Raw genomic sequence first — 9,355 nt, 5'->3', positions numbered from 1 at the left:
TCCGAATTAAAACAATAAGTAGTATTAATTTTACTAACATAGTGTATTATTATTTACTTAAACATAAATAAATACATATAAATAATATAATATCCATGGCTCGGAAACAAACATTCATATTCATCATATAAATGATTGCACTTACCGGGATTCAAACCCGGGCGTTACACTAACCGCTCGGCTATAGTTGTCTTCAAAATAAAATAAAATAAATAAATATATAAAACATAGGTACTTTCTCTAGATCTGGTCGCTACAGAGAGACACTCGCTGGTTTAATGTGATGATTGCCTGATGTCATCTTAGGTCTGGCGCACCCAAGTATCATCTCGAACCATTTGACCCCTTTTGAATTGTCGGGGATCCAGCGCACTGTAGCTCGGTCACATAGCATTACGAAGGGACATCGATTAATTTATTGTTGTTTTGGCAAGCTCGTTAAAATATAAGAATAAACCACTGTTGAAGCCGGGTGGAAGAACATAGTTCAGTATATTACCACGATGTATCGAACATCATTTACGACACGTTGTTAATTCACTGCTTTGATTGCAATCAACTACTGATACCAGCTGTTGTGTTATGAACACTACAGGCATATCGAAAATCGTGGAAGGCTTTAGATAAGATCATATTGGTTGTTAATATAAGTCAATAGGCAAACATATGTCGGATACAAAGATGAATAAGAAAAAGGCTAGAAACTTTAAAAAACGTTCACAAATATCGAACAAGGTAACTAATAATCGTAGCAGATATCGCAATTTATAAATTTTATTCCCCATTTATGAAACGAAGGAAAGGAAATATCTTTGAGATATATTACTAGAAAAGACATTTGCAGAGATATCGAGTGACACACAGCGGTGGATTGGGGATTGGGGCAAGTGCCCAGGGCGGCAAATTTTTTACGGCGGCATATTATTAAAGTGAAATATTTTTTTTAGTCTTATCAAGATTGCTCAATATAATTAATTAATTCTCTTAATTAATAATTTTTGGTTTAATTGATAATTCAAGAAATTCAATTTATCCATTATTTGTAAATTATAATTTTGGCACGTTTAGTAAAAATTAATAATGAAAACGATTTAATCAATTTATTTCCTTGTAGATTTAAAATAACAATCGAATTTTTTATTTTCTGGCATTAAAGAATTTTTTTTTTTTTAAAAATTGAAAAAATCCTGTATTGGGGCGGATTTTTTTACGGTGCCCAGGGGCGACATTAAGTTTAAATCCGGCCCTGGTGACACACATTCAACGAATTGGGTGACTCATTATTTAACCAACTTCGAAAAGGACTACCTCCTTTCTCAATACGATTGGTATTTTTTTTATGTATGTACACCGAATACGCTGAGATTTATGAACCGATTTTCGTGATTCTTCTTTAGTTTGATGCGGAATGTTTGCCATTTGGTCCCATAAAATTTTTAATTTTGAATATTTTTGTTTACGTGGATGACGTTGTGTTCTGCTTTTAAGGAGTTTTCACTTAGATTGATTATATATATTATTATTACTAACCAATTTGCCGATAAGTACTTAGGCTGCCTGTAATTCATAGCTAACGTACACTCTTCACGACATTTCAATGTCTCACAAGAACGTGAAATAGGGGGTCTATATTGTTGAATTCACGCGCAACCTTTCGTAGGCCTACCCATAGCTACTTAAAAAAAATCCTACTTAATAAATGACGTTAAAAAATTACACTAAAAAGAAAAAAATAAAAAAACTACGTTTAAAAAAACCGAAATCAAAAGCTGTAAAAATATAAAATAAACTTAATAAAGAATTAATTTAATACACCTCTTATGCAAATCTTATACCTTTAATGATATGTGCTACCTATTGATAGGTTTGCAGTCGGTGCCAAGCCAAATATAATGGCTGGTACCTACGCTCGCCACGCGTGACTTTGAGCGGGATAGCTTCGTCTAGAACCAAATAACCCAAGCGGGCAGGCATTTTTATTTTATTAATATTAAAGGTTATTTTAAATTTTAATTTAAATTTAAAACGTAGTTTTATTTAAAGTCTTTTATTGACATACGTCGTCTTCCTTTTATCGTCCGAATTTGACAAAATGAAAATAAAAAGCATTTTACGCCCGCCACGTACACAACATGTTTTCGGATTTCGAATCGTCGGCAACGCTGTTGAGATTTCTCTGGTGTTACAGGAGAATATGGGCTGCGGTGATCACCTACCATCAGGTGACCCGTATTTATACTCAAGTGTCCTCCACTTCCAAAAAAGAAAGTTAAGTTGCAAAAATTGACCCACTGATTTCCAGTGGGAGGCTCCTTTGCACCGGAAAAATTATGGATACGGCAAATACGATTCCAAAAATAACAATAATCGTAACTAGAATTAGATTAATTAATTAGATTGTATAGAATACGCAATTATTTTTATACTTTTTAGTGCACGTTATATCTATTGTTTTGGAATAGTGTTTTTGAAGGCGGTTGTTTTTTTGTTAACTTTTTGTTTTTATTTTATGATTTTTTATGTATTTGAAGTACACTAACTAACAATTCAATCATGGATTCCGTAATCAGTAACCTAACCAAACTCACACTAAACTATCTTTGAAGTATATCCTCGATATAAGAATCATCGTAATCGGTTGGCGCGATATTGAGTTATTCGTAAATTTATCATCCACTTTGCTATGCATATGTATAGCAAATTTAAGACTTTTATGGTTTTCTCATGGATTCCACTGTCAGATCTGGACCAAATTACAATGGGACCACACGAGAAGCACCAGCTTTCAAATGAAAAAAGAATTGTCAAATTCGATTCACTCAGTCGAAAGTTTTGAGGTAACAAACCGAATTGAGAACCTCCTCCTTTTTTGAAGTCGGTTAAAAACAGACTTTTTAGCACAAATGTCGTAAAAGTACTGAAATTTGCATTGATAATATTCAATATTCATCAAACACGTGATGTATTTGACCATAAAATCTGAATAATATATTATATTCAAAATGTAATGAATCAAATTGGTATTTGATGACTGAGAGAGTCGCTGGTGTCTTATTACAGATAGTGTCTTCTCCGTCTAGATCGTCTGAGAGCTGTTTGCAGAGCTGCACTTTATATCAACGATATTTGATGTCAAAGGTTGTCGGTTGTGCATTACCAGTCTGGCCATAAATACTGTTTCAACTTACAATATTATAATAATTTTATAGTACGAATGTAACTTATATTTAGTTGTTAATTATAGTAGTTAATTGTTGTTGAATAATAAATATGAATAAACCAAAAATGCAATAAATACGCGGGAATATAAAATATCGAAATGTAATGTGGCGGCGACGTGGGACGGGTCGTTCCCTTCCCTAAAATATGGTTGAGGGAGGCGATGGCTAGTCAATGCGTCTTGCTCATGAACGGGTGCTACTCGTGGTGGCTGGATGATCTTGTTACTGGTCTGCTTGATGTGTTTTTTATTATTATTATTTCCTTTAAAGTTAAAGTTATTATATATTTTAGATTATGAAATGCTAACATAATGCCTCTATTTATTTACGGTATGTGTGGATGTGGATGCATCTACTATACTCAATAACTCTTGTGTTTATAAGTATTAATTTACTTTTTTTTCTTTTTTTGACTTACTCGTGTTAAGCCTTTCAGTTTTTGACATTTGAGTATTTTTGTTGCGTCTCTTTGTATATATTGTAAATGAAATGATTTGTAAAACAATTAAAATGTAAATCTTGGCTTAAAAGAGTGGCAATGAGTTTCTTGCTACTTCTTCTCATTATCTCAACCCTTTACGAAGTAACGGTAAATTCAATAAGAAACAATATTTTAATGTTTTTTTTGACATTCATAAGTGTCATTTCTGTGACCTACATGAATTAAGTGTTTTTGAATTTGAATTTGAAAAATTTGAAGCGCAGTGTGACGTCAAAGTCCAGGTAAATATAATCACTAGTATGTTGGAGGCTTGAGGCTGAGGCTGATGAAAGGCTTACTCATCTTCTCTGCGATTGCGGCCCACTAATGCATAGCACCATCCACCATCCCAGGTGCTGTTTGTAATACTCGCGTCAAAAAGATACTGCGGTTCGTAAAGGCGGCAGGGTTTAACGACGAGCTAAAAATATGAGTGGCGAACACTATAGTTCGATTCTGGATGCGGTGTTACTAATACCAGTCTTCAAATAAATAAATGAATATATAATATTATTGATATCTCAGAACCTCGCTGGAACTGTGAGTCAAAAATTATCACAGCACGGTACATGTTTACGTTATCACGATTTCATGACAAGCGTAATCGATGGTCACTAGTTATAACCTAATCTGTTATTCTATCTTGTCATGTAGATAATCTTTGTTTACTATACTTATATGAATAATGCCCGATGAAAGTGTGTTCAAAAGTCATTTAAAGTAAAGGAGATAGATAGAGCAGAGGTTCTGTATGGCAAACGCATTTCACCCATCCGATTTAAATACGATAAAAATATATCGCAAGTGGCTGAAAAATCTGTCAAAACTATAATATATAATCAAAAATTCAAAAATATTTTTTAAAGTGCATATTTGAATCATTCGTTTAAAAGAAAACTTAGCTTACGTACTGATTGAGAGTATCGAGTAAAAAGTATAGTATATGCAAGCGTTGTAGGTTTACTATTTTTGAATTTATACTTCTTTAGGCGCGTTATGAAAAACTGATGAGAGTGAAATTTTAAGATGCACGCGCATCACACACACAAAAGTAACAGGTTTTTTTTTTCTTCTTCTTTTGGCAATAGCGTTTACTTTTTGCCAATAACGTAAATTAAAAGATTGGGAAACTAAGTTAAAAAAGGATACGGAACACGGGAAAGGATCAGATAAGTAGAAAGAGGATTGAAACGGATATTAAAAATTTCATAAATATACATATATACTTGCTACTTACACAACATTACAAATATTTAAACTTTGATATGATTCTGAAGAATGAAAGATGACAATATTTTATAAAATTTACATGGATACATAATTAGAGAGGATATACAGGTAGGAAAAGGAACATTAAGAGATATTAGATCATTCAGGAATGAGGAGCGGTCGTATAGAGAACATGAAAAGAAAATGTGATCTAGATCACATTTATCGGATTCACATTCACACATGTCAGTAGATACAATGCCTAATCTGTTAAGATGAACAGGAGTGCAAACATGACCCAAACGCATTCTTATGATAGAAGAACATACTAACTTATTGCATTTGGCACGGAAAAACCATGGTTTAAATGAAATAAGTGGGTGAAGGTTAAAATATTTCCTGCCTTTTGATTGACCAGTTTCAGTCCAAAGTCTATTCCAACAATCCTGAAGGTGAACTACAGGAAGAGCACCTAGATCCTGGCAAAAAACTTTATAAGGGAAAATGTCGCCATCGACCACGGCTTCATTAGCTAGATGGTCTGCTTTTATATTACCAGGAATGTCGCTATGGCTGGGGATCCATACAAACAACACAGAAAGACCAAAGTGATTGCATTTATTTAATAGATTTCTTAATTCTATGTATATACTCTATATATTTCTTATTTCTATTTATATCTACAACAGAAGAAATGTTTTTTGATTTAAATGGGAACCTATTGAGAGACTGTAAGGCACTTTTTGAATCAGAGAAAATTATTGTTTTTGGAAGTTTAAATAGAATAATATATTCAATAGCCTTAAAAATACCATAACATTCCCCAGTAAACACCGATGTTTCCGGAGGTAGTTTAATTTTCTGTGATATTTTAAATTGAGCGTGATAGACACCTACACCAACGGGATCCGAGGAGGAATGTTTAGACGCGTCTGTGTAAATATGATGGTAATCAACCCAAACAGTATTTTTAAGAAGATTAAACGAAAAATTTGTACTAATATCGTGCTTATTTAAATCTGAGTTAAAATTAATTTCTGGAAGCAACATTAATGCTTCAAAGCTAGTACTGAAAAGAGGATAATTAATGGATCGATGAATAGGAGCTTTTATGTTGATAAATTTCTTAAAACTATTGATTAGACAAGGTGGTTTTTTATTTGACCAATATGCAGATGAATCTATATAATGAGAAAGTTTCTGAAGTTTGTTATAAAGAGAGTGGTTAAGAAACTGAAAAGATCGGAATATAAATTTGTCTGCTAAATATTGACGACGTAGATGTAGTGGAGGATCACCACATTCTACTTGAAGAGCATTGATAGGACTTGACCGCATAGCACCAGAAACTACTCGTAAAGCTTTGGACTGTATGAGATCTAGTTTTTTAAATGCCTTAACACTACCAGGCTCCAGCAAGAATGTACCATAATCTAATATACTTCTTATAAGAGCATTATATAACAATTTCATGCAAAAAGGGTGCGCACCCCACCAAACACCTGACAGACATCTTAAAATATTAAGAGTACGCTCACATTTAGCATTTAGGTAATCACAATGTGCGATACCAGTTAGTTTCGAATCTAAGACAATTCCCAAAAACTTAACATTATCTTTAACTGGAATCTGATAACCCTCATAAAATATAGAAATAGGAGGAGGAGTTCTTGATCTCGTGAATAAAACTATTGTACTTTTTTCAGGTTTTTTTAAATTTATCAGCGGTTGTGTTATAGAAGAACTAGCTTTTTCAATAGAAATATCACGACAGTAAATTAATAGATCATCAGCATACTGAAGAACATTTACACTATTAAGTGATGATTTTAAATCGTGTGTATAAATATTATACAATATTGGGCTAAGTACTGATCCCTGGGGGAGGCCCTTTGAAACAAGTCGAGTAATTGACTTCCTGTCATCTAGTTTCAGGATTATGTATCTTTCGGAAAGCATGTTTATGATAAAATTTGTTAATAGCAGAGGTATATTAAGTTGTAAAAGCTTACTCTTTAAAATACTTATTACGACATTATCACAGGCACAATTTATATCTAAGAACGCAGCTATTACTGATTTATTATTTGAAAATGATAATTGAATATCAGAAATGAATATACTTAAGCTATCAATAGTACTTTTCCCACGTCTGAAACCGAATTGGGATTCACATAATAGACCGTTATGCTCAACAAACCATTCTAAACGATTTTTTATAAGATGTTCTGTAATTTTCATCAAAACAGAAGAAAGTGCGATTGGGCGATAGGCAGAATGGTCTGAAGAACACCTATTAGGTTTCAGTACGGGAATTATTTCTTGACGTTTCCACGTGGAGGGGATGTTACCAGATGTCACTATGGAATTTATAAGAGATAAATAATAAAATAAAGCATCATCATCTAAATGAGAGATAAAGGAATACGGAATACCGTCCAGTCCAGGAGCAGAATCCTTAACATGAGACAATACACCTTTTAGTTCAGTGAGAGAAAATATACTGTTTAAACCAAAACAGTTATCATTATTTATATTTATTACAGGGTAAACAATTATTAAGTCTTCAGGAACGAAAGGTGGAGCCAATTTATCTAAAAAGCTATTAACTAAATGAAAAGGGATTGATTTTGGAGATGAATCTTTGTATGCAGATCTAAACCTTCTTATATTTTGCCATACAAGAGATGGTTTGACATCAGGTGATATTGAATAGCAGAAATTTTTCCAGCCATCAAATTTCTTTTTCTTTAGAAATTTTGAAGTTTCTGACATACTCTTTGTAAAAATTTCAAAATTCTCATCAGTGGAACATTGACAGTATGTAATTTCGGCATATTTTCTTCTCTTTACTGCCTCAGTACATTCGTTATCCCACCAAGGAGGAGAAGGAATAAAACCCAAAGAGCTATTTTTACTTGGAAATATCTCATTGGCAACCTCAATAAAGATTCTTGCTAAAGAATCTGCACACTGAGATTCTGTACCTGGATTAATTGTTGGAAGTGTAATAATTTTGTTTTTTATTAGATCTTTATATAAATCCCAATCAACATCATTAAGCTTATATTTAAAACGAGGAGAATAAGTTTTATGTAATACTTTATTGTTATTATTGCAGGTTGGAAATGATAATAATAGTGGGAAGTGATCACTACCAAAAGTAGATCGTAATGGATCCCAGGACAAAGAAGAAGCAAGATTAGGTGTAGTGACTGTTAAATCTGGAGCACTTGGGCCCTCGTCAGGATGAGAACGTCGTGTAGGACGACCATCATTTAATATACACAAATTCACTGAATCAAATATATCTATTAATGTGTTACCATAACTATTAGAAGATAAGTAACCCCAGGATTCATGGCGACAGTTAAAATCACCAAGGATCATAAAAGGCTTCGGAAGAATGGAAATAATATCTTTAATTTCATTTAAGATTGCAGAAGAAGGATGAGGAATATAAATAGATACATAACAGATATTTTCATCTAAAGCAGCAATAATAGAAAAATCATTACTGTGAGAAGGAATAGAGAAGAGAGAAAAGGAAAGAGGGTGTTTCACAAGCATGGCTACTCCGCCATGCCCATCCACACGATCTTCTCTGAGACATGAATAACCACGAATCTTAAATAAAGATCCTCGTTTCAACCATGTCTCTTGAAGAGCACAGATATAAGGTTTATATTTATTTAATAAATAAATAAGATCACTTTTTTTAGGAGTGATGCTTTGACAATTCCATTGAAGAACTTTGTCCATTATTTGGTTTATAAAATTGAGTAATTGCAGAAACTAATAAGGCAGCGTTGGACGGTGAAAATTCATTCGATTGACTAAGAGATTTTATAAGAGAAATAATTAAATCAATTACTGAGGATTCCAAAGGATTTTCATTTACTTTGTTAATTAATGCACATCCATTAGAGGGTTGGGGAATATTAAAATCCCTTAAAATTTCTTGGTGAGCAGATTTGTCATATCCTTTGCTAAGTGTAGGTGGAGGCTTTGGTTTAACAAAAACAGTTTTTTTATATGAAGTATTGTTTATAGCTTTAGGTGTTGAATGTTGATGCTGGGTTGGAAAAGTATTAGGAGTGATGTTAGGTGATGAGAGTAATGTATCTGCATATGAAATTCGAGAGACAGATGGATGTATCTTTGAAGCTTCTGAATAGGAAATACAGTTTTTAGCCATTGATTCCTTTATAGCTCTTTGTCTTTCATATTCTAAACATTTTTTATCAGTTGCAATATGGGAACCTTTACATAAACAACAAGATATAAAATCATCTTGAACAGAGCAGTTATCACCACTATGTCCTTGACCACATCTAAAACATCTTGGCTTAGATCTGCATTGAGATTTCACATGACCAAACCGACAACAATTGTAGCATTGAATAGTAGGATATATATACAAGTCTACAGTAAGAGAAGTGTA

The 9,355-nt window shown here is 33.0% G+C and overlaps 1 long non-coding RNA gene across 2 annotated transcripts; it reads left to right on the top strand.

Moving 5' to 3' along the window:
- Positions 1–6,961: 6,961 nt before the first annotated feature.
- Positions 6,962–8,791, top strand: LOC126977433 (uncharacterized). Of its 2 annotated transcripts, none has more exons than XR_007732203.1 (2): positions 6,962–7,613; positions 8,033–8,791. It is a non-coding gene; the product is annotated as an uncharacterized LOC126977433 (long non-coding RNA). The 2 variants fall into 2 exon arrangements; XR_007732204.1 differs by lacking the exon at positions 6,962–7,613 and adding an exon at positions 7,727–7,918.
- Positions 8,792–9,355: the final 564 nt, after the last annotated feature.

This window comes from Leptidea sinapis, chromosome 45 (genome assembly GCF_905404315.1).
Source record: "Leptidea sinapis chromosome 45, ilLepSina1.1, whole genome shotgun sequence".
Lineage (NCBI taxonomy): Eukaryota > Metazoa > Arthropoda > Insecta > Lepidoptera > Pieridae > Leptidea > Leptidea sinapis.
The sequence above is the reverse complement of the archived record's forward strand: the minus strand, read 5'-3'. Positions and strand labels throughout refer to the sequence as shown.